The following is a 25,094-nucleotide window of genomic DNA, read 5'->3' as shown; positions in this document are numbered from 1 at the left end:
CTGGCTTTTGCTCAACCTCCAGTTTAAGACTGCTTTTCATGAGCCCAGAAAAATGGGCAGTGAACTGATAATAAGGAAAGTTGAGTGGTATTCAAGTTTTTTCTAGTGATTGGTCAGGTCAGGTCAGTTGCATAATGGTTCTGTGCCTCAGTTTCTCCTTCTGTAAACTTGATGCAAGTGTGGAAGGCAGGAAGTGTGCAAAATCATTTTGAGTGCTTTTTAATGAAAGTACTTTGGATGACTAGATAATGTTCTTTAATAGGAAGAGACTTCTAGCAAATTACAACCAACTAAAGCTTTAGAGTAGCCCTTAGGTAGTTAACCAGGAAGTTGAAGTGGCAAAATTGCTTGTTTTAAGTATGGCAGTTAGGTTGTATTTGTTCTTTGTTGGGGGGAGTAGAAGGTTTAATTGTTCTTGTGTCTGTCCTCAAGTAAGCTATGATTGAGAAGAAAAACTTGCAATTCATCTTTAGATGTTACAACTTTTCATTTGTATGTATGATTCATAATTGCATAGTGTCTTTAATATGCTTGGTGATTTTGCTGTACCAACCCTGAGCTATGACTAACTGAGATTGGAAATTGAACTGTGGCTCTTATTTGGTAGTTTAAGCTATTAATTCCTTGGCAGCTCTGGAGTGCTCTTTGAACTTTAAATAGCAGTTCTATTAACATTTTGAGATTTGTCTCAGGGAATGTCAGAAATAGTACTTAATAAATATATTTTTCTTCTTAAAGACCAAATCATGTTTTAGTCTGACATACATGTCACAACCCTTAGTATGTTTGAACGAAGTATGTATCCTCAATTACCAGCTAATTTCTGTTTTCCATTTAGTAGTGTGGCAACATCTAAAAATATAGTTGAGACCTTGCTGAAGCAAGGAAAACTGCCCATTCCACCCCTCAAATTTGTAGTTTTTGTATTAGTCATGTTGAATATGTATAATGTCCCAAGTTTTTATCCAGAGGTGTAGAGTGTTACATGGAGGTGATCTCCAGCATTCTAAAATATTACAGAAAGTTAATTTGTAAGTTTGTGTTCACATAAAGAAAAACACCCTACCTTTCTGTTGCTGCAAACGATGGTTAGCCTATTTACATTGTATTGTATTTAAGTACTTGTGTTAGAGAACTCAAATGCTGCTTATGGCAGAGTTTTTATGGGACTGAACTTGCATTTATTGTTCCTGGTTAGAATGTCAGGAGCACCTTCCCTTTGACTGTGGTGCTGGCGGTCGGCACAGGCGCTGCTGCCTAAAACCCTTCTTGGCTCCACGCAGTGGAAGTGAGGCCGGCCCAGGCTCCAGGCCCTCTCCTAGGCCTTGGCCAGGATTTCCCTCTGAAGGAGAGGCTGGAGGAGAATGTTGAGTGGCTGAGGATGGGCCTGGTGGGAAGCGCAGCAGTTGGGGAGGAAGTATTGAGACAGGTTTCCACTTACTGTCCTGCAGGAATTTACCGCTGCTTCCTCTTTGCTGATAACACTTATTAAAACGTTGAGAGTAGTGGCAGGTCCTGTGATGTCATTAGGAAAAGATTTTGTATTCACACTTTAGCTCTTCCCTTACCTTTTTCCCCCCCTCCTTTACTCACCACCAGAGACAAGCTTTCTAGCTGTTTTGTGTGGTAAATGAGTGCTTCTGAGCCCCAGTGAAATGAAAAAGGAGATGGGTGTGGGGGGAGAGATTAAATTTGGCAGCCAATAAACTAGTTTTTAGAAACATTAGTTTTTTTTGTATGTTATGTTTGAGAAACTTGGACATATAATTCATTTTTGAATAATATGCACACGTTAGAAATGATTAAAACCTGGCTTGGGTTTACAAAAGGGTTAAGGGCCTTAACTGTGAGAAAAAGACGTACATGTACTATTTAACTCATAAGATGCCATATAGCAAGGGTAGAGGGAGAGCGACATGGACAGACAGTATGGTGTCTTGTAGCCAGAAAAACTCAGAAGGGGAGTTTTTAACTGGATCTTGAAGGAATGGATGGATGTGGTTTGCTAGAGAGGAGTGGAAAGGACATTCTTTGGAAGCTCAGTTGACAACTCCCGGGTCTGTCCTTCAGAATATTTACTGAAGTGGTATGTAAGAGAGCACTTCTAATTTATGGTCTCGGTTCTTGGTTTCCTTTTAAAAAACAGTACAAAAGCTTATTGAAATCTAATTTTTGTTAAGTGGAAAATTTGAAGTGGGGGCAGGCCAATTTAGATTAAGAAATGGTAATGTTAAAATCATCAGTTTTCTAAAATAATTCAGTTCTGAACTTTAAAAAAACAGTGCTATGTTACGCAAAATGCTAATGACTAAAGTGACAAATATTTCAGAAACTGGACAGACGTGAATCTTAAATGAGCAGATGGGATATGGAACTAAAAGTGGGAGATAATCCAAGATGATATAGAAACTATTATGAGAAATGAACTGAGGGAAAAGAAGTGTGTTAAATGCTATTACGTTTAATAATGTGTTTAAAAGCCTTTCTAGGATTGCTCTCTTACATAGACAAATTAGAATTGTTGAACTGTGTAACCCATCATTCTTTAAATTTTGTGCATTTAAAACAAATTATATTTTGGTCTGGGATTATTTCTCATGAAACCTAGACATTTAAGTCATGATTGTATATGTTATATGTGCCTTAAGTAGGCAATGCAGTTTGCTTTCTCTGACATAAAAATAAAGAGAATAATCATGATTTTGAAAGGCAGTTTTGGTGGACTTTGCAGGAGAGAGGTAAGGGGTTAAAATGAGGAAGTTTGCTATTTGGACAGTTTGGTACTTAGTTGAAATCATTACATTTGACTGTTGAAGGTAGAATCTAGATTATAGTGGGTTGTGGAATGAATGAATGCTATACTTTTCAGTTGAAGACAGTTTATTGTAAAGCAAGCAGGGACATGGGAGTGGGGAGGGAAAGAGGTTGAAAGGTAGATCGAAAGAAATTTTTTAGCAGGTGGGAGCCTCATTTGTGTTTGTGGACTCATGAGTAACAGTAGTGGAGACACAGAAAGATGGAAGAAATAAAAAAAGTTGATGGTTGGTTAAAGAAGTTTGGCTGGAGATGGTATCAAGAACCCAGGTGATGGGGTTAGCACAGGAAAAGATTAGGCCTCCTTAGAAATAAAAGATGTGAAGATGTAGGAAATGAATAGGTGTGAAGGAAGTGGGGCCAATCTCAGTTGTAGCTTGAGTACTTTTTAAATTCAAAGATTAAAGATATTGAGCTTGAGCCTGAATAAACATTTTTTAAAAATGTTAGCTAAAAATAGTGTGTTTTGCTTGATGTGCTTGTTGCAATCAATTCTCTTTATTTTTGTTTCCCTATAGTGGTCATTTTAAGTAGGTCAAATATCACCTTCTTAAGTTACACAATTTATAGTTATAAAAGTGATTTTGAGGAGTATTTTGAGAAGTATTTTTCAAAGTAAGCCCTCTTGAAATGGGTCAAATACCGATGCCATTCTTCATAGTATTTTTTGGTCCTTTTCCTTTGGAATTGCTTTTAGAGACAGTTTAGTCAACCACCCCAGAAAATCTTATTTTAAAGGATGTTTCTTTGGTCAGTGTCATGTCTTCTCTCTTTGTAATTTATTATCTTAGTTGTGTTTTCTGCTCTAAATTGTTGCCTAAGTCAGCAATTCAGTACCTTCTGATGGGAGTCTTACTGATGATGAGCAAAAATTCTACTTTGGGCTATATTGGCATACGTACATTGTGGTTGCGTGCCAAGAATTCCTGCCTGCTTGTACGGGTGATCCCACTTTTGGAGGCTAGTGCTCAGTGTACTTGGTTTTCGTACAGTGTCCATGAAGGTGGATTCAGTGGTTCATTGATTAGTAAGACTAGATATTCGGACAAATTAAATAGGGGTGGCATTTTTGCTTTCTGAGGATCAAGGCAAATTATCACCAGGGGGAGTAAAATTGTAAATTGTACCCTGTCTAGCAAACATCAGATATTATCCTGAGGTCCATTTTTTGTGAGACTGAAGTAATCTTTAAGAAAAGCTTTGGGATAAATAAATGTATCTTGTTGAGATAATCTCTTAAGATGTTAGCAGAAAGTTTGGTCTGTGAGGCCAGTGCTCTTAACCATTGCCCGTTTAGTGTTGCTTTTTACTCATTTGAGACTGCCTAGTAAGTCATCTGGCATCCCATTCATGTGGTTTCTTTCACAGTGATCAGGACAATGGCACTCATCTATTTAGGGTTTCACTTCATCGTGCTCTGCCTTAATAGTCAGCGTTAGAGGAGGTGTAGAGGCTACTTTACCATAGCAGGCATGCCCCTATCAGTTGTTTAGATTACTAGTTGCAGTGGCAAGTATTCTTTTCTATTTTTGAATTCTGGAATATAATGAGATTTTTCTCAGCTTTGTCTCTGTATTCTTCAGATTACATGGATGATTTTATTTCTTTCTCTTTTTAAAAAGTATTTTTCACATTAAAAAAAAAGGGAGTTGAAATCCTATCAAAAGTGTGGTGATACAATTCTAGACCTGTAGATGTTTTTGGAAAAATTACTTATATGATGATTATCCCAAACAGATAACAACGGGCACGTTTTAATTTTACAGATTTATGTAACACCTGAGCAGTTTAACATTTAGAGTTTATAGGAGAGCATAAATCTACATCTTAGCTACTGATGACCATAAATGTTTTCTGAAATACACGTTCTTAACTGAAGTTTAAATTATTAAAAACATTTTTCAAAATGTATTGGTTTACATACAAAGTGTAATCATCTGCATGGATTGAATCAAGTTTTGTGATTGAATCAAGTTTTGTGATCCCGAATAGACTACATTCATTAGTTGTCTATAAATTACTTGAGAGAGATACCTATGATATTTTGTTGCTGTTTGGTGATATCATAGTGAAACTGAGCTTTGTAACCCAGACAGATGGTGCTATTCTGGAGTCTGTCTGCAAGATCCTATAACATTTAATTAAACAGTGGAACGTTTCTCAGGAGAACTCATACTTTGATATGTGTAAGCTAATAAACTGGCTTCTTTAGTGAATTTTATTTGAAAAAAAAGTATTTGTTCTTAGGAAACTTTTCTAATGAGTCCTTTAAGATGAGTAGTTTGTTTTGGTAGTTTATGATAAACTCAAGGAATATTCTAGATGGAAAATGAATAGGGCTCCCTAAGGTAGACACTTATCTTCTAAAGTAACTTTGATTTTGTTGCCAGGCTTTCTCATATGGTAGGTGTGATACACTCTTAAAAACCCAAAGAGTTGACTTTATTTCCAGAAAACAGAAATTTGTTGATACATGGTAATCCTCATTTTAGAAAATTACTGATCTTAGATTTCTTGTGATCCATCTTACATTTTAATATTGGAACTGCTAATAGATTTTTAAAAAAAAATTTTTGGGGAATGTTGGGTAACTGTGTTTTTCCAGGACCCATCAGCTCCTAGTCAAGTCATTGTTTTTTTTCAGTCTAGTTGTGGAGGGCCCAGCTCACTGGCCCACGTGGGAATCAAACCTGCGACCTTGGTGTTATGAGCTCTGCACTCTAACCAGTGAGCAAACCGGCCGCCCAGAATAGAAATACTTTAAACTGCCCAATTCTGTTTTAATACATTATGTGGATAGAACTTTGTTTAGCTATTTTGTAAAAGTTTGAGTTTGGTGGTAATATTTATGGTTGGGATGAATAAGTTTGTCAGTTATGTAAGTAGTTACATATATAATGCATCAATAAGTCATAAAACAACATTTCTAGACATTCTTGGAAATTACTCCTTTTTAAAAATTTACTTACCTTTTATTTAATTGCCTGGTCTTTAATAGATGGGAGACAAGATCGAAAGGTGATGTTTGATTCCAGATTGGATGACGTGAAGGAACTGAAAGTTTATTCTGTATGCACATGGGAATGCCGAAAGGGTGTTAAGGAGGCTAATGACATGAGCTTTATGATTCAGAGAGAAAACTCATGTGGCCTCGGTGGAGTGTGGATTGTAACAGCAGAGAAACTGAAGGCAGAGAGAAGGCTTTTAGAGTAGTCTGGATGTGAGAAATTATGCAGGGCCAGTAGACATGGAGAGAAAGAAATATGGATTCAGGTAATATTTTGGAGGTAGAATTGACAGGATGTGGTGACCAATTCTCTGTCATAGGAGAGGAATCAAATGATGGTTTTGTGGCATTTGCATTCTTGTGTATGTGTAACAGGGAGGGACAGTTGGCAACATCCATGAGCTGTAGTTAGCGGAAGACTTACACTGATTACAGGTGTGTACGCCTATGTGTATATGAAAGTATTCACTGAGCCCTACAGAACTCAAACCTTTAAAATTAAGTTTCTACAGAAGCTGGGCACAGAAACGCAGGGGACTGTAAAAAGAAAATAAAATCAAACATTAGTGTTTATAACCTGCCAATTTTCAGAAAAGATTTGAGGCAGTGAGAATAAGATTTCTCTTTTAAGTTGAGAGAGGAAACATTTATAAGAGAAAGGAGGTGTGGAGAACAAAAGTGGGGAAGAAAGGAGACGGCAGGACTCGTGGGATGGGTGGTGGGAATCAGAATATTTTGGCAGGAGAGGAGCTCATGAAATTTTGATTATTAGGAATGGGCACGGAGAAACCTTAATAGGAAAAAAGAAAATGGAGGAAGTACCCTAACAGCAATTGGCTCTCTCCTTCAGCCTTTGTTACATAGAGCCTCTGCGTTTAATAGTGATAAGCTCAGAAAGCATATTACAATTTTTTTTTCTTTGCAGATCTGCTTTGGGATGTTTTCATTTAGTTTTTTATTTAAAAGATTTGTTTATATTAATTTCGTATCAGTGATGTTTTTGGTAGGAGGATGAAATAGACTTTTACCTCTGTTTTTCTTCTTGTCTTTGTGGAAATTGCCAATTTTTAGGAACTGGCATAGTGGATAGAATAGAGAGGACATATGTAAAGACAACAAAACTGTGTGTCTTTGCTGCCTGTTCCTCATTCTGATTTTTGGAGTCCTTTAAATTTTCATTCCTGTCATTCTGTTCTTTGTTCCCTCAGCACTTAGCTTTTGGATTGTATAATATTTTTATAGGTATCAAGAGTGTAATTGTTATGCCGTGTCATATTTTTCCTCACATATTAGGAAAAGTTTTCCCTCCTCCCTCTCTCTCTGTCTGTTTCTCCTTATCCCTTTTCTTTTCCAGCACATTCCTGGGCTCCCTGTGAACTGGAGCCTTCCATGCCCCTATGGCACTTTTACTTGGCAGTGCCAGTTCTTAGTTAAGCGCTTCAATGTACATATACACTTAAGGACCTTTCGATGTAATCTCCTTGGTGTGGTGGGGATCCTCTCCAGTTGTTTTGAGTGCTCTTACGGGCACAGCATGCGCTATCTATTGTCAATTGGCTGTAATTCATTCAGCCTTCCCATGTGGGTAGATTTTTCACTTGGCTACCCTGAAGGTAGAGAGTTGGCTTTCTTGCACTTGTCATTTTTCTTTTCATTTCTCTCCAAGTGAGGTTGCACTAATGAAATACAGAATATTTCTATGAAATAAAATTTCCAAGAAATTAAAACTATAAAAAAGTAACCCATAATCCAGCCACTCCATTAAGTCAGATTTACCCCAACTCTTCTGTTCTTGCTAATGTGCTTGGGTTTTGTACATAGGAGTAATCACAGTATAAATATAGTTCTTTATTCAGCTGTATGCATTAACATTTTCCATGTGGTTACAATTTTCAAAATTATAATTTTAAGAGAAAAGTTTAATTTATTTTATAAATTTAACAAAACATTACATAATTATTTTCAAGTTCAAGTAATATTGAAGGATCTAACATAAAACATGAAGGTTCCCTCCCCCATGAGGAGGTAACTACCAGTAGTTTAATTTTTATTGTTCCAGGTTTTTTCTTGCTTTTGTGTATATGTGTGCCTATACACATAAAGCAGTTTCAAAACTGTTTTTCTTAGATATGGAATAGATAAAAATAGCATGTATCATACATAAGGTACAAAGAATCACAATGCAACGAACACCCATGTATCTAATACCCAGAGTAAGAAAAATAATATTTTATTATATACATAGTCCTGTGGTTCCCTTCTCTTCCCATTCTCTTTCTTCTTCTTCCTTCAGAGGTAACTATTATCCAGAATTTTCTGTTTATCATTTCCTATTAAAAATAGTTTTAATCATGAATGTTTAGTGTTTGTGTGTATAAACAGAGGGTGCCAAAAAAATGCATACACATTTTAAGAAGGGAAAAACTATTAAAATTGTAATAATATATCCGGATAGCAAAAGATGAATACAAATCATGTTTGACTTCTGCAATTACAAGAGGTGCTCACAGTGGTTCCCATCAGCGTCCAGATACTTCTGATTACGGCGAACTACTGCTTGAGCAATGTTGACCATCTCTTAAAATGTGTATACATTTTTTTGGCACCCCCGGTATATACATGAGGTGTGGTCAAAAAATACGGTGACTGTTTAAATAAATTTATTACTATAAAAGACACATTGTCATTAATCCCCCTCAAAATACTCCCCCTCGCTTTGAACACACTGTCCCATCGTTCTTTGCCACTTTCAGAAGCAATTCTGGAAGTCCTCTTTTGTGTCATTAGTTGCACTGTCCTGGCTGCCTCGAGGTCCTGAATTGATTCAAAACGTTTAGCTTTCATGGTCGTTTTGACTTTGGGGAAGAGCCAGAAGTCGCCTGGTACCAGATCTAGTGAATAAAGTGGATGAGGACACACCAGTATGTTTTTATTTGACAGAAGTTGCCGTACCAGAAGCGATGTGTGACATGGAGCCTTTCTGTTGTGATCAAAAACTACAGTGAATGCTGCTGCTGAGTGCTATTCAGTGGAAAAGCAGGGACCTTCAATACAGGAAGTGGCACATTGAACTTTAGTAACAGCCGGTGACAAGTTTCAGCTTGTTCAGTGCAGTCAGTCTGGTGTGAGCTACGGTTTAGAGAAGGTGTGTTTTAAAGTGTGCCATAAATCATCCTCCATCATGACAATGCAACGTGTCACACATTGCTTCTGGTATGTGGCAATTTCTGTCAAATAAAAACATTACAGCCTGCCCTCACCCACCGGATCTGGCACCATGCGACTTGTGGCTCTTCCCCAAAGTCAAAATGATTCAGGACATTGAGGCAGCCATGACAGCGCAACTAACGACACTCATGAAAGAGGACGTCCAGAACTGCTTCCGAAAGGGGCAAGAATGATGGGATAAGTGTGTTCAAAGCGAGGGGGAGTATTTTGAGGGGAATTAATGGCAATGTGTCTCTTTAATAAATTTTTTTTATTTACACACTCACCATATTAATGTTCCAACAGTGTGCAGTTGTAATTCAGTCTTATACCACAGTTTATGCATTCTCTTAATGACGAACGTATTTGTTGTTTAAAAAACGGCAAACGGGCTAATTATCCAACTTCTCCTGCAACATGCTTTTCTGTTTAACATTGTTCTAGAATATTTTCAAGTCAGTAAATTTAGATATACCTCATTCTTTATTAGTTTTTTAAAATTGAATCCTGTTTCATAGGATGGGATGTAATTATTTAATTATCAACTATAATAAACATTAAGATTCATTTTTTTCTGTAATAGTGCAGTTATACATTAAATTTTGATAGTTACAAAGCCATAAATTCTTTAAAAAGATATATCAGTTTACATTCATAAGGGCACTATATAAATGCACATTTCTTCTATCCTTAGCCTCAGTAAAACTTATTCATTTTAAGTTTTTCCATTCTGAGCAAAAAAAAAAAAAAAAAAGAACACTCAATTTTTAGTTTATTTCTAATGCGTTTATGACTATCTTTTCATACATATGGGTATATATATTCTGTGAGTTTTCTTATTTTTAAAAGTATTTAATCTCTAAAGTCTTTTGTTTTCTTTTTTCTATTTAAAATTTCTAGCCACTCACTAATGGGAACCTGTATTTCAAGTCAGACCTTTACGTGTTATGCATCGTCTCCTCTCAGAGCTTTTGCTTTTTCTAAGAGTGCTTACTGAATACCTGGAACTGTTTCACTGCTTGTCTGCTATGTACATTTTCTCACCAAGATCCTATGAGGTATATACCACTCTTCCCATTTTCCAGATAAGAAAACTGAAGTATGAAATGTAAGTAGCTTGCCCAAATTCACGGAGCTTTGCAAGTGATGGAGCTGAGTCACTGACTTTAGAGCATGACCACTTTAACCAGTACGTTGTATTGTGCGCTCTTCTTCTTTCTAAATCAGTTTAGGGTTTCTGCGAAGCTCCCCATAGCTGTTCCAAAGATCGGTCTCTTTTCCCCCCACCCCTAGCCTTTTAAAAATTAACAGTGTAGACCATATAATTTAGTGAAAGCATGAAGGTAGAAATCACTGGAGCATATAGATTTGCCTGAGATTAATGGAGTGATAATACAGTTTACATTTTTTAAAGTTTCATCAGAGATTAATGGAGTAATATAGCTTAAAATTCCTTCCCACAGATAGGCAGATAGATTTTTTTTCCCTCTTAGGCTGCTTTATTCCAAATTGAGGAATGGTTTGGAAATAAAAAATTAGGATAGTTTGTTTTTTTTGGTCAATGACTGGGGCAAGGTAAAAACCTAGGTAACCACACAGTTTTTTTTTTTTTTTTTTAGAGATTTTATTGGGGAAGGGGAACAGGACTTTATTGGGGAACAGTGTGTACTTCCAGGACTTTTTCCCAAGTCAAGTTGTTGTCCTTTCAGTCTTAGTTGTGGAGGGCGCAGCTCAGCTCCAGCCAGGTTCAGTTGCTGTTGCTAGTTTCAGGGGTGCAACCCACCATCCCTTGCGGGAGTCGAGGAATCGAACTGACAACCTTGTGGTTGAGAGCCCACTGGCCCTTGTGGTAATCGAACCAGCAGCCTTCAGAGTTAGGATCACGGAGCTCCAGTCGCCTGAGCTACCAGGCCGGCCCCTAAATCATCTTTAGTTTATCACAGGTAGCATATTGTCCAAGATGGCTGTTCAAATTCTAGTCACCTTGGTGGCATTCTAGATAGCTAGGAGGAGGAAATGTGGAAAGGCCACACCCCTCCTTATAAAGGAAACTTTCAGGAAGTTCCTTATGACACATCTGTCCTTGCTTAACCTTACGGAGGCTGGGAAATGTAGTTCTTTAAGTGGGCATGTCATTCCCAGCAATATGGAGTACATGTTACTGTAGAGGAAGGAGCAAATTTCTATTTATAGTCTGCTGTTCCAGTTGGGCAAGACATCATTCTAACATCGCTAACAAACTTCATTAAAGGGTTCAGTTTTCAGAAATTTCACGAGTTCTCTTTATTTAAGGTTAATAAATATGAATCATTAACTAGTGTTCTGATGTAGTTAGGCATGAAAATAATGTTTTGAAAAATATTACATACTTTATACGAGATTCACAGTTACCTTGGAGATAAGCAAGATGGTTCTTGGGCTATATTAAAAGTAAATTTTATTGAGAGTTTTTTTTTTTTTTACATGGATTCTTCCATTAATACAAAAAGTTTTGATTACCTGGCTTTATTGAGGTATAATTTACATGAAATAAATATACTTATTTTAAGCAAGTAAGTACAGTTTCATGAGTTTTGACAAATGTATGCATCTGTGAATCCACCACACTTCCAGGTAACCACTGATCTACTGTTACAGTGGATTCATTTTACCTTTTCTAGAATTTGTTATAAATGGAATCATATATGAGTATAGTTGTATTTGTCGGGCTTCTTATTGTTGCTTAAGTAGGTCGTTGCTTTTTATTGCTAAGTAGTAGTTTCTTATATCGATGTACCACAATGTGCTTATCCATTATTATGAACTTACTGGTTTTCTGTGGGGCATATGTTTTTATTTTTGTAAATAACTAGGAGTGCACTTGCTCAATCATGTGGGAAACAAAGGTTTCACTTTATAAAGTACTGGTAAACTTTTGAAAAATGGTTGTACCATTTTATTTCCACCAATTATATTTGAGTTCTAATTGCTATTCCAAGTTAGCAAAGATTCTCTCTTATGATTTCTTACAGAAGTTTTATTGTCTTTAATTATTAGGTTTCGGTCTGTGATTAACTGGTCCATTTTGAATTAATTTTTGTGTGTGTGTGGTGTGAGGTAAGGGTTGAAGTTCTTTCTGCATGTGGATATCTAGTTGTTCCAGCACCATTTGTTGAAAAGACTGTACTTTACCTGTTGAATTATCTTGATATCATTGTTAAAAATCAGTTGAATGTATTGAATGTATGTGTGTGTGTATGCATGGATTTACTTCTGGATTTATATTCTGTTTGTTTGATCTACATGTGTCTTATGCCAATATCACATTATATTGATTATATAGCGCGTCTTGAAATCAGGGTACATTCTCCAACTTTTGTTTTGGCTCTTCTGGATAGTTTGCATTTCAGTATCAGTTTTAGAATCAACCTGTCAATTTGTTAAAAGAAAAAAATACCTTGGGGAGATTTGATTGTAATTTTGTTGAATCTATAGGTCAAATTGGGGAGGATTGACCTGTTAACAGTGTTAGGTCTTCCAGTCCCTGAACGTGGTCTATTTTCCATTTCTTTAGATCTTCAGTTTCTCTCAACATGGTTTGTAGTTTTGGGTCTACAGATCTGGAACATAATGCTATTAAATTTATCCCTAATTAGTTCATAGTTTTCAATGCTGTTAAAGTGGCATTGTTTTTAAATATTTTCCAGTTATTCACTGCTAGTCTGCAGAAATACAATTAAATTTTGTATATTTATGCTACATATAAAATTAAATTTTATGTATTGCTGCAACTTTCTTAAACTCAATTGTTTTAGTAGCTTTTCTGTAAAATCCTTTAATTTTTGTAAATGTATATGAGATGTTGTCCGGGAATAAAGATGACGTTATAGCTTCTATTCCAGTCGGTATGCCTTTTATTTCTTTTCTGTGCTTTATTGCATTGGTTAGGACCTACAGTACCAAGTTTAATAGAGAAGTGGTAAGAGTGTACAACATTCCTTTGTCCTGATTCTTGGTGGAAAGTCTTCAGCCTTCCATCGTTAATTGTGGTGTTAGCTGTAAGTTTTTGAACATTTCTTAATCCGGTTGAGGAAGTCCCCGTTAATTCCTGGTTTGCTTATTTTTTGCCGTGACGAGGTGTTAAGTTTTGTTAAATGTTTTTCTGCATTTATTGAGATAATCATAGGTTTTGTTTTGTTAATAAGGAGAATTACATTGATGGATTCTTGAACTAATTCAGCTTAGCTTGAATTCCCAAGATAAACTCCATGTGCAGAGTATGTTATCATTTTATGTTTTTTCAGATTTAATTTCCTAATTTGTCACTGATTTTAAAATCTGTGTTCATGAAGAATATTGGCATGTAGATTTCTTGTAATGTCTTTGGTTTTAGTAGTGGTGGCCTCATACAATGATTTGGGAAGTAGTCCCTCCTTTGTTTTCTGTAAACGTTTATGTAGGACTGGTTGGTATTTCTTCTTTAGATGTTCGATAGAATTTTTCAGTGAAGCCATCTTTCCTTAGAGGATTCTTTGTGGGATGGTTTTAAATTATGAATTCCATTTCTTTAATACATATAGAGCTATTCAGATTTTCTATTTTTTTGTCTGTGTTAAGTTTGGTAATTCAGAGAATTGGTCCATTTAATCTAAGTATGTAGTTGTAATTATTGATGTAAAGTTATATCTAATAATTCCTCTAGCTTTTCAGTGTCTTTAGGATGTGAAGTAATTCCTCATCTTTTATTGCTGATATTGGTAATTTGTCTTTTCTTTCTCTCTTGATTTACCCAGTGAGGCGTTTGTCAATTTTATTGATTTTTTTTTTTTAATAACTAGCTTTTTGTTTTACTTATTTTTTCTATTTCATTTGTTTCTTCTGTGCTCGTCATTCTTTCACTGAAGTGTACATTTGGTTTAATTTACACTTTTCCTAGTTTTTGAAGGAAGAAGCTTAGAGCAAGCAATATACCTTTCTTCCTTTCTAATATAAATGTTTAGAGTTACAGATTGATCTTCTTGCTCCATTTTACTTGTGTCCCACACGCTTGGTATATTTTGTTTTCATAATCAGTTTAAAATATTTCTTAAGTTTCTCTTCTGATTTTTTTTTTTTGTCTATGCGTTATTTAGAAACATTATTTAATTTCCAGATTTGGTGTATGTCTGGGGCATTCTCAATATTTTAACTTCAAATTTAATTATATTTAGAAATTTCAATTTTAAAAAGCATATTGATTTTTTTTTTTAATAGCCCAGCATATGGTTTCTCTTGGTGAATGTTCTGTGTGCATTTGAAAAAAATGTGAATTCTGTTGTTGAATGTAATGTTTTATAAATGGCAGTTTGGTTGATAGTGTTGTTCATGTTTTCTATATCCTTATTGATTTTCTGTCACTTGTTCTATCAGTTGCTGAGAGGAGGCCTGTTGAAATCTCCAATTACATTTCGGGGTTTGTCAGTTTCTCCTTTTAGATATATCAGTTTTTGCTTCATATATTTTGAAGCTTTGTTACTAAGTGCATACACATTTGGGATTTATGCCATCTTGAAAAATTGACATTCTTATCATTACAAAACTTTACTCTTTATTCCTAATAATAGTCCTCTCGGAGTCATCTTTGATATTAATCTAGCCACTTCAGCTCTCTTGTAATTTGTGTTACGTGATATCTCTTTTTTTAAGAAATCATTTTGCCTTTAACGTAACTTGTCTTTATATTTAAATTGCATTCCTGTGGGCAATATATAGTTAGGCCTTTTATCCATTCTGAGAATGGGTCTTTTAATTATAGTAGGCAATTTATATTTAATATAATTATATGGATATGATTGGGTTTAAAGTCTGCTATCTTGGCTTTCCACTTTATCTGTGCCATCTATTTTTTATTCCTTTTACGCCCTTTTCCTGCTTGCTTTTGGATTATTGGAGTATTTTTTTTTTATGATTCCATTTTATCATTAACATCAGCTTATTAGATATACCTCTTTGTCTTAACTTTTTAAGTACTGGTGAAGGATTTATAATATGCATCTTTAAGTTATCACAGTTTCCATCCAAATACTACTACATTTCTTCATTTATAATGAACTTTAGGACAGCATACTTCTGTTTTCTCCTGGTTTTTGTGCTATTGTTATATTTTTCTTCTCTATCTAGTATACATGCCACAATACTTTGTTATTTTTGCTGTAATCAGTTAATTAGCTTTTAAAGAAATTTAAAAAATGATTTTCTCATGTTTCATACTGTTTTTATATTAACTTTCTGGTGCTCTTTATTCTTTTGTGTAGATCCAGGTTTCCATCTGATATTTTCCTTGTACTTGAAGAACTTTTTTTAAAGCATTTATTGTAGTTACATTTACTATGGTGCAGTTCCATTGGCTTCTGTTCATCTTTTACAAAAATCTGTATTTTACCGTCATTATGAAGGATATTTGTGTTTGATCTAAAATTTAGATACGGAGTTTTTTTTTTCTTTCAGCATGTTCCATTGTTTTCTGGCTTGCATATTTTCTGATGAGAAGTCTGTGGTGAATATTATCTGTTTCCCCTTATGCATTGTGTCTTTCTTTCCTCTTGACAGCTTTTAAGATTTTTCTTTTTGTCATTAGTTTTCAGAAATTTACTTTGATGTGTTTTCGTATGGGTTGTTGTTATTTATTCTGCTTTGGCTTCACACAACTCCTTGGTTCTGAGATTCATTGTTCTCATGAAATTTGGGCACACTTTTGGCCATTATTACACACACACAGACACACACACACACACACGTATATATATGATTTTTTTATCCCCCTCCCCTTCCCTGCCAACCTTTGCATTCTGGAACTCTAACTACATGTATGTTAGACTGATTATTATTATTCTGACTGCTTTGGCTTTCTTTACTCGTTATTCTTTCAGCTTTTAAAAATTCTCTGTTCTTCATCCTGAGTAATTGTATGTTTTCAAGTACCATGTCTTTTTTGTTTTTTTGGCATTGTCTAATGTTTTAAACCCTTTCAGTGAATTTTTCATTTCATGTTTTGCATATTTTGGTATAGAAATTTTTAGTTATTTAAAAAAAACCTTCCATTTCTGTCCTTAAGTTTGTGTTTTCCTTTAAATCCTTGACCATAAAACAATATCAATAATTTTCTAAAATTGACATTTCTGAAAAGAATTAAATTTGAAATTAACGAGATACTGAGAGAGCGCTGGACAGACACAAAATCTGGAAATTAAATAATACTTCTAAATTAGACATAGGACAAAAAAAGAAATCACCAGGGAAAGTAAGAAATACTTTGAACTGACTGATTATGAACACAAAATATACCAAAATGTGTGGGACATTTGACTGTCTTGTTTTCTTTATTGGATGCTGGATATTGTGAATATGACATTGTTCATGGTCTGAATTTTATTTCTTTCCTTTGAGTAATTGAATTTTGTTTTGGCTAGCAGTTAAGTTACTTGTAGATGGTGATGGTGATGGTCATGACGGTGATGGTCGTGATGGTGGTGGTCGCGATGGTGATGGTGACTATTGAGGCTAGGTTATTTATGGTGGGTTAGAGCACTCTTTGCGCTAGGTCTCGTTTTCTCCTTCTGAGGTGTGATTTCTTCTATGATCTCTATGTAGTGCCCCAGGGGTTTAACAATGTTTTTTCACCCTGTTCAGAACTAGACTTTTCTCCCAGCTTTGCATGAGCTGTTAGAATGATAGCTCTCTAGCCATTCTTTACCTGGCTGCATTGAATTTGATTGTTTGAGTGTGCAGCTTAGTATTTAGGAAGAGTCTCAAAAGAACCCCTATCAGATCTTTGGAGCTCTTTTTCTGCATAACTCTCCTTTCTGGCAATTTGCTCTCACAAACTTCAGCTGCCTCAGGCTCTATAAGACCTACCTCATTTGTTTTCTCAGAGAGGCTAGCTAACTGTGCTACCTGTTGTTTAGTGTCCGAAAACAGTAGTTTTATTTATTTATTTTTGTCTAGTTTTCTAGTTGTTTATGGTGGGAGGACAATTCTGGTGCATTTATTTATATTTTACGTCGTATTTGTCTGTGTGTGTTATCCTAGTCCAGGAGCCAGCAAACGATCCGTGAGCTAGTTGACAGATACCAACGATACTAGTTATGGTTGGAAGAAAGAATCTTTGAGGTTCGTATTTCAGGTTTGAAAGGAACCGTATAAATCATATCGTCCAACCAATCCTTTGATGCTTGAAGCCGCATCTAGTATTGACCAGCTTCTCCTTAACGCCCTCTAGCTGTGATTCTCAGGGATCTCAGTCAAGGATTCTTTCTTGAGGGAGCTCTCACTGTTGTAATGATCAGTGTTTCCATTTGACTCTCTGCTCCCACTTGGGTCAGGGCTGAGCAAATCAATTTCTTCTTCCACATATGAATCTTTTGTATAATTGAAGACTTTTCAGATTACTTCAGAATCTCCTTAACTCTATATTATATTCATCCTACTTAATTCAGTGGTGGCTTTATGCTTTTATTTTATTTTTGCTGCCATGTTTCTTTGCTTGAAAGGATTGAACATGAGGCTCATATGGCTTCTATCCTGTATGTCATGTTCAGGTTTCCTCACTAACCTAGTCCTTCATCTGTTAATGTGTTCCACTTCATTTAGATTCTTCTCTCAAATTACGGAGCTAGGAGCTGAACACTAGTCACATTGACTAGTGATTTGACAAATATGATCTGTTGTGTAGGATCGAGATACTGTACTTTTATCAAGGTAGCTTAAGATGGCAGTAACATTTTTAGTGGTTATCTCGTATTGTTTACATGTGTTAAACTTATTGTCACATAACATCTCTGTGCCCTTTTCATTCCTATTTTTGTTAAACCAGTTCCCTATTTCTTATCTTCATATTATAAAACTAGTATTAGTAAACTGAGGGCTGAAAAGAAAATTACAACTGAAGAAAAAATTACGAATTAGTAAATATCTGTCTGTTAGAAAGTATCTTTGGTAGACAACTTCACATTGCATTTCTTACAACATGAAAATACTGTGTTAGAGGAGAGTCACATGGTAGGCCCAGTGTCCTTTTGCCCTCAGCCAGTCAGCAGAGGGAATCCCTGGGAAAGCCCTTAGCTATGGAAGAGTTTGTGCAGAGCAAGGTAGGAGGGAGCAAGCAGCTAAAGTGTCTCTGCCCACCTGGAGTTTTAATAGTCCAAAAAAGGAGAAAAGAAACAGACAACAACAACACACTATTTTATCACATGGTAAATAACCTTTTGGCTTTTGCAACACAATTTATGGGATACTGCTAAGTTGTTCTTCAATTTGGGAATTTATCTAGAATCAGTGTATAAAATGGTGTGACTTCTCCATATTAGTAAAACCTTTTTGTATGCATTAAATATATTTTGTTACCACGTTTTGATTAGTTTTGTTTTATTTTTAAAATTCGAATTGTACTTTTACATGTTAAAGAATGAAGTAGTTTTATAAGGTGTATAATTAACAGCAGTACCTGTTCCTGGCCTCTGTTTTACCTCCTCCAGACAGAAACACTTTCACCCCCTATTGTTGATTATCTTGATTCTTACTCATTAAGTGTTTATAAATTCTAAGTTTTACAGTTACTTTTAGGTTTTTAAATTCTGGATCTTCCGCTATTGAAGATGAAGATTTAGCTCATTTCTGCCTCCTACAAACCAAACATCCTTTGCTATCCTTCCATTTTACCAAGATGGTTACATAGTGATTTTTCAGTATTCAGTCTTAACATTTATTTTATTATGTTAATGTATGGCTGAGCCATCTGGTAAACTCTGCTTGCTTTTACTTTTCTGTGTAACTTGAAGATGGTAATTATCTTTTTTTTTCCGATTGTTTACTTTTCTATGTATTTTTAAGTAACTCATTCCCAGACTTTTTCTTTTCTGAATCTCCTTTTAAGACCTTCAGATATATCACGTGTTTCATCAGTTTCATCTTCGTGACAGTCTTTCCTGGAGCTATTTGATCTGTCATCATCTGGATTGGTTTCCCTCTACACTGACGCATTGTCATCAGCCTGGAATCGACTAATTATTCCTTGTAATCTTAGGGATACATTTTGCTTCCTCCCATGTTGGATCTATTTCCTAAAAATCATGGCTTCTAGGTTAATTTCTCCTTTTAGCAAGGGCACACACTTCCAGTAGCTTCCTGAGAAAGGGCACTTTTTTTCTTTTAAAGACCTTGCATATTTTAAAATGTATTTATTCTGGGGCCACTTGAAATGTTGCTCCCTGACATGTCGTCAGTTTGGTTCAAATAAACTCATAAAGTATTTAAAAAATGTATTCTACTTCCACACTTGATAGATAGTTTAGCTTGGCATAGATATCTAATTTGGAATAATTTTCCTTTAGAACGTTGGAGTTATTGCACTCTCGCATTCTGGCATGGCCGTTGAGAAGTCAGAAATCATTTTGATTTCTGATTCCTCCTGTGTGATCGATTTTTATCATACGGAAGCTTGGAGGACCTTCTCTTTGCCGTGTGTTGAAAGTTTATAATAATATACCTTCTGAGTCTCTTTTAATTTGTTGCTCTGGAAACCCAGAGTGCCCTTTCAATCTAGGAATTCACATTCTTTTTTTCTGGGAAATTTTCATGAATTATCACATTTCCTTTTTTTTCCATTTTCTGTATTTTCTTTTTCTGAAAGCTGTTGTATTTGGTTTTGAACTTCCTGGGCTGCTCCTCTAATTTGATCGCCCCCCACCCACGTTTTTCATTTTTGTTTATTTGCTTTATTTTCTAGGAGATTTCCTAAAATTTATCTTCCAACCCTTCTATTGATTTTTATCATTTCTAGCATCATTATTTCAAAATTTCCAAGAGCTCTCTTTTAGTTCTCTGTTCTTTTCTGAAATAGTGTCCTGTTCTTTTTTAACGGTTGCACTATTTTATCTCTTTAAGAATATTAATAATAGATTTTGTAAAGTTTTTTTCCCCAACGTAGCCTGTTCCCTCCAAGTTGCTTTTCTATTTGTTTTTGTGTCTGTAATTCCTCTGTGGTTTCCCTTAACTATTTAGAAATTCCTGCTTGTCTGTTCATGTTTAGGAATGGTGGACTAAAAAACTGCTTAGAAGTTCTGAGTATGTGAGTGGCATTTGTTTACTGTTAACTTGACTTATCTGGGTGGGCTCTTTAGTTGGGGAACCTCTGACGTCATTATCTTGAGGTCTTTACTCTTGAGCTGGTAAGATTCCCAGAGAAAACTTTTCCAGACTCCTTTCTGAGGGATGAAAGATTGGCTGCCAGCTTTCTGGGTGCCTACAGGAGATGGTGGGAGAGGGTGGTTTTTGACCTTCATTCTGTATGTACTCACCTAGTGTACTGTTTTCACTCTGGTTCCTTCCTTGTCTTTAGTTGTGCTGTGGCCCCCAGTCCAGACACCCACCCCTCTGTTCTACTGGGCCCAGAGAATAATACCCTTCCAGTTTTTTGCTGGGATAAAGATGCACAATGGAGAGGGTACCTGGGTTCTGAGTGTCTTCTAAGCAGACTTTCAACCACTTTTCCTTACTTTATTTGCTCTCTATCTTTCAACCCTACTTCCTTGCACAAGTTCTTTTATTTGTAATTCCTGAGGTTGAGGGTCACATCTCCACTTTCTCCAAACTAGGATTCAGTTTTCTTAGATATCATACTTGTCTTTAGCTCTTGAGCATCTGCTTCTTAGCTTTCAAAATCTTGATGCTGTCTTCTCCTTTCCTATCTACCATGGCAATTTTGTAATTTAAGGGCAAAAAAAACCCCAACCAAACCAAACTTCTTTACTGATGTTTTAGAGGGATTTAAGAGAGAGCAAAAGCAGATGTTGTATGTTTACTCTGCCATCTTTACCTGGAGCTGGTTAGTTGTGTTTTAACAGAAGTTTTCTATTATCTTGACTTTTTTTTACTTCCTATGACTTGAGTTGAGAGGTGACTTAACATGTTGACTGTATTTTCCCCTGATCTACCAGAGCAGTAATCCTGTCTCAGGAGGAAGTGAGGTGAGGCAGACTTGCAGTTTCCCAGTGCACTCATGTTAGCCCCAAGTGATCATAGCTGCCGTTTCTACACACTATCCTAGAATCCTTCCCAGGATTGATACTAAACTAACTGCTCTGTAGTTTGAAAAATCCTTCAACTTTCTTGAAAATTCAGATGTCTTCTGGCAACTTATTCCTGCTGATTGTTTTAAGGCATCTAATAAGGGTTCAGTCTCATTTACAAGTTGCCTTAGTGAGAGGGATGTAATTAGCCTGGGCCAGGAGACTTGAACTCATTATAGTATCTAGGTCAGCTATATCACTTCACCAGTCGGGAAGCTGAGGTGCCCTGAGATGGAGTAGATTTCCTAATATCTTGTAGGGAAATGGTTGAAAACGCCAGACTTGAATCTACATCTCCTGACCGCCAGCCAGTGTTCTTCCCCTGGTACTACACACCCTGGGTTCATTCTTATCAAGGCCATGTTAGTTTTACTCTGTTCCATGATCTCTGAATAGTTTGATTTTGGGGAGCCACACTGCCAGTGGAGTGAGTGCTATGGTCCTGAGGGATCTGATCTTGGGTCAGTGCAAATAAGTGACCTCCACTGGGAGAATTCATCCGCTCGTTTCCTATATATAGTACCTGAAGAAGAGGACATGAAGAATTAATATAGATTTGTCTTTAAATATATTCATGCTGTTAGAGAGTGCGTTTATCCTGATTCTGTTGTAATCTATTTAATTTGAACCACTTTGAGCTGACGGGGAGTGGGGGGGGTCTTCTGTTTAGGCCAGGGGAGTCTCCACCAATGGAGTTCAGTTTTCTGGGGGCTGCCTATACAACAGATAACAACCATTGCTGAGGAAATTTCCCTCCAGTCTCTCTTGCTATTAGAATAGTTATTTTCTTGGTTTGTTATACATATACTCCAAGAATTAGCTCGTGTAGATAGTCTTCTCGTGGTAACATGTAAAAGAATGCACATAATTATCTGAGTGAAAAAAAGTCTCATCCATTCATGGGATGGTGTGTGGGCACTCTTATACTTGTTTTCTTAATACCTCAGGAAGACTGAAGAAAGATTCATGAACTTTCTTAAATTAGAAAGTATGGCCATGAGCTCTTGTCATTGCTAAATTGAGTTGATGACAGTTTCTTTGTACTATTTTATAATCCTCTAGAGTTAATTTTTACCATTAGCCCTATGAAGCAAAATGGCAGAATATAAAGAATTTATGCTTTAAAATCAGTTATGCTTTAAGTTCAGTTATATTTGGGATCTGCCATTTGCCACCTGTGTGTTATAGGAGAATTATTTAACTTTTCTGAGTCCTAATTTCTTTAGCTGTCTGTCAAGATGAGAAATTATGTAAGGACCCTACTATGATGCCTGGTATTAAGTACATGATGAATAAATGATGATGGTTATGGCTTTTATTATATATATACCAGGGGTGCCAAAAAATGTACACATTTTAAGAGACGTTATCTATGTATTACTTTTCAAAGTTGAATTGGATTACGGTAGCATTGTGTAGTATGACGTTCGCTCCAAAGATGGCGTTAATCAAATGCATACTAGTGTCATTCATTGTATTACGATTTTAATACAGTTTTTTCCTTTCTTAAAATGTGTATACATTTTTTTGGCACCCCTGTATTTATATATAAAATACATATTTATTACATATGTGGTTTTTACAATATATATACTGTTTTATTTCTTGTATATTTTAATTTCATCTTTGATTCTGTATTTTAAAAAACATGTAAATTTAAACTTAAATATAGTTATGGATTGTTCATCTTTGACAATGAGAGATACTGCATTTTGGGGATAATTTGCATCTAGAAATATTTTAAAGAGTTGTTTCATAATTTTGAAGTTATTAAAGAATTTTTAGTCTTAGAGATACACATTTGTCAAAAACTGGGTCAACATAACTTTGTGTTGAATTGATTTTTAAGTATAAACATGATCATTGTATATGAGGACATATTTTAGTCTAATTGAATATACACATCCATGATAGGAATTTTTTTCTTGGACAACTATTTCAGTAACACTAAGTTGTCTTTTCCCTTATCAAACATTAATTCAAAATTTAAAAATAAGAAACATTCATTTGAACAAACAAAATTTGAACATTCATTTTATACTTAGATATACTTAGTTATATTTAGTTACACTTACTTATCTCCATTAGGCTTGAATGGTGGTTCGCTGTTACGTTTTCCAATGAACAATGGTCCAAATGATATTTAATTTGAGCTTTAAGGTAAAGGAACTAAATTGTTTTAAAATAATTGGACATTTTTCGGTTATTTTGGCTGAATTAGTTATAAAGTGGTAAAGTTTGTAGCCTTGCTATATCACGTGTATTTGTGTTTTATCACTTGCTAGAACAACTCTGTAAATAATGTAGAGCAAGTGGCAGTGGCTTTCCTTTACCACTGAGACCATAGAAGCACTGATAGGGAGTTAGTGGAAGGGCTAGGATTAGGAAGCCATGCTCCTGAATCAAAGCCCAGTGGCTCATCTGCTGAACCATGCCAGATGTTCCAGGGGACAGTGTTCTAGTGAGGATGTTGCTGTTCATACATTTTCTTGGGCTCTGACTCACCTGATGTTAAAATCTCTGATATATCTTAATTTTCTAACCTTTTAAATATGGTTAATGTTAAGTATTAGTGCTTTATAATTATTGGTGTCTTTTTATTCTCCCTCTCCCTCCGAAATTCTTAGGCACAGAACACCAGCCTAGGTGATAATAAGAAAAGTTAGTCTTTTACTTAACTTTTCTGATTTTTTTTTTTTTTTGTGTGTGTGTGTGTATATATGTGTGTTGTGGTGTTTTTTTTCCCCTTTCTGCTACTGCCCTCCCTTCGCCCTTCCCCCGTTCAAGCCATTGTTTCTCGGTCTAGTTGTGTAGGACACAGTTCCCTGGCCCAGGCTGGTGTGATGAGCCTTATGATCAGATTTGTATATCTCATAGTGTAAAGGGATAGTTTACTGAATTTCAGATAATTTTAGTTGGATATTATTATTTTTTGGAAACATTGCGTTGAAGTAAAGCTTTCTTTTGGATCAAAAAATTGATATTGTTTTTCTAAAATGTGTTCATTATAGTGACTGTTTAGCACTTTAAATTTGTTTCATTTATGTTAGTAGAAGAAATGGTTGTTTTTCTACCCTGTGGTACTTGTTTTTTTGAAAAACAACTTGTTCACAAAAATTACTGTTGGTGGTGGTGGCTGGTGGGGAGTGGGAAGATGAGTAAGGACATGAGTGAATGAATGTAAAGACGCATGGACTGTTTGGTACAGAATTATATTATGAATCAGTTTTGTTACCAGTTTTGAATACATTGTTGTAATTTATAGCTACTTAAGTAAGAAATTAAACTTTTGTTTGTTTTGAAACATCTTTGAAGTTTAGTTTCTTAAACCTAAGATTTCAGAAATTTTAAAATACAAATCTATGTAACAGAACAAAGATACAGTTTCTGCTGCCAAACTGGTTTGAAGTTCCCATGTTTTAAAATGTTTAAAAAAACAAAAGATAAACTACATTAGGGAATTGTTATAGAAACAAAGTTTTTCTGTGTGCTAGCTGTTAAATAACATGAATAAATTATTGATAACTTGGCATCAGTTTTTTTAGCAGCTTATTTGTTCATAATGAAGCACTGGGGTATTATTGCAAGCTGTTTCCTTGATTCAAAAGGATTTGAACTGTATGGCTTCTGGATGGGAAGAAATTAAGGAAATTCTTAGGAAGAAATTATTTCAATTCTACACTTATTTTTTAATTGTTATCTGATTTCTAAATATAATTGATGAATCAACTAAGGAATAATAATGTAGAAAAGTTTTATATAGAGAAACTTTATAGTAAATGAAGTTCCTATAAAAATATAGGTAAAAATGGTTAAACAGGAAATAATGATCATTTGTTTATTGTATTTTGGTGTTTAATATACAGAGCTATGTAGAAACCTTGATAGGAAGAAATGAATTTTCTCTAAAATCAAGAAGAATTGACACATATTCTTCAGTGGGAGAAATTTTTATGATGTGAAGCATAGTGTAAATATTTAGT

General features: G+C 35.3%; 1 protein-coding gene across 2 annotated transcripts in view; it reads left to right on the top strand.

Moving 5' to 3' along the window:
* Positions 1-25,094, top strand: part of MED13L (mediator complex subunit 13L) — a 274,693-nt gene that overhangs the window by 7,443 nt on the left and 242,156 nt on the right. The gene's annotated exons all lie outside the window — the stretch shown is intronic.

Source organism: Rhinolophus hipposideros (genome assembly GCF_964194185.1).
Source record: "Rhinolophus hipposideros genome assembly, chromosome: 24".
In the NCBI taxonomy this organism is placed as follows: Eukaryota; Metazoa; Chordata; class Mammalia; order Chiroptera; family Rhinolophidae; genus Rhinolophus; species Rhinolophus hipposideros.
Note: the sequence above shows the minus strand (reverse complement) of the source record. Positions and strands in the feature narration are given on the sequence as shown.